Raw genomic sequence first — 2,031 nt, forward strand, 5'->3', positions numbered from 1 at the left:
TTGAGGGTCAAGCACCGCATGACCGCCATGATATCATAGCAAGAGTTTTTCATTTAAAATTAAAATCAATGATAGATCTACTTACCAAAGATAAAATTTTTGGAGAAGTATTGTGTTATATGTATAGTATTGAATGGCAAAAACGCGGCTTACCTCACGCACATATCCTGCTTTGGTTAAAAGATAAGGTTCGACCTAATGATGTAGACAGTTTAATCAGTGCTGAAATTCCAAGTCCGATTGTAGATCCCGTGTTATACGACATTGTTAAAACTCATATGATACATGGTCCATGTGGTTCGTTTAACGGGAATTCTCCTTGCATGCAAGACGGTCGTTGCACTAAAAGATATCCAAAAGCCTTAGTGGATGGCACTGTAACAGGACATGATGGATACCCATTATATCGTCGCCGTTCAAGAGATAATGATGGTTTTACTGTTGAAAAGCGAGTGTCTGGACAACAAGTTACTTTAGATAATAGGTGGGTCGTTCCGTATTCTCCTGTGTTGTCCAGAGCATTTCAAGCTCACATAAATGTTGAAATGTGTAATAGTGTAGAGTCAATAAAATATATTTGTAAGTATATTAATAAGGGCAGTGACCAAGCTACATTTGCTTTGAGAAATGAACATGATGAAGTTACAAGATTTCAGTCAGGCAGATATATAAGTTCTTCAGAAGCTGTGTGGCGGATCTTAAGTTTCAACATTCACGAAAGATATCCACCTGTGACTCATCTGGATGTTCATCTTGAAGGCGGCCAACGTATATATTTCAACGCCGAAAATGTCACAGAACGGTTAGAGAACCCTAGACAAACAAGTTTATTAGCATTCTTTCGACTTTGCCAAACTGATGATTTTGCAAAATCTCTTTTGTATGAGGAAGTTCCATCGTATTATACCTACGATAAGCAACGGGGTGTCTTTAATCGAAGACGCCGTGGCAGGCCTGTAGATGGCGAGTCAGGTATTTTTAAAGAACATGTTCTTGGTAGAGTGTACACCGTTCATCCTAACAACGCTGAGTGTTTCTATTTGCGATTATTATTACATACCGTGCGAGGACCAACCTCATTTATAGATTTGAGAAAAGTAGACGATGTTGTTTATCCCACTTATCAAGCAGCTTGCCAAGCGCGTCATTTGCTTGAAAATGATCAGCATTGGGATGACGCTTTAGCAGAATCCTGTGTTAGTGATAATCCACGACGGTTACGCCATTTATTTGTAACATTACTCACATTTTGTAATTTGTCAGATGCTGTAACATTATGGGAAAAATATAAAGAAAAATTTTCAGAAGACTTTCTTAGAAATATACCTAACAATGATGAAGGCACAACTAATGATAATTTCCGTGATCTTGCCATAAATCAGTGCTTATTAGCTCTTCAGGATGACTTAACAGCAGTAGGCGGTAAATCACTCTGTGAATATGGTTTGCCAACACCAACCTCAGTCGGAGAGGTAACTAATAGGGAATATTCCGCAGAGATTGGTTACAATTTAACGGAACTGCTGACAACATTAGAAAACGGTGTCCCAATGATGACTGCAGAACAACGTTCAGTTTATGACCGCGTGTGCAATAGTGTTCAAAATAATTTGGGAACAATATGGTTTTTAGATGCACCTGGAGGAACTGGAAAAACCTTTTTGACTAAATTAATATTGGCTTATGTTCGAAATCAGCGTAAAATTGCTCTTGCCGTAGCTTCATCAGGGATAGCTGCAACATTGCTACCAGGAGGTAAAACTGCTCACAGTATGTTTAAAATACCAATTGATTTAGATCGCACGGAAAATCCAACCTGTAGTATTTCAAGAAATAGCGACAAAGCTAAGGTATTACGCGAGTGTAGTTTAATCATATGGGATGAATGTACGATGGCCCATCGAAAAGGAGTAGAAGCGGTAGACAGAACTTTAAGGGATATAAGACAAAATGATCGACCAATGGGCGGTATCACGGTTTTATTTTGTGGTGATTTCCGACAAACCTTACCGGTAATACCACGGGGAACCC

The sequence above is a fragment of the Trichoplusia ni genome, unplaced genomic scaffold, assembly GCF_003590095.1.
Source record: "Trichoplusia ni isolate ovarian cell line Hi5 unplaced genomic scaffold, tn1 tig00003158, whole genome shotgun sequence".
NCBI lineage: Eukaryota > Metazoa > Arthropoda > Insecta > Lepidoptera > Noctuidae > Trichoplusia > Trichoplusia ni.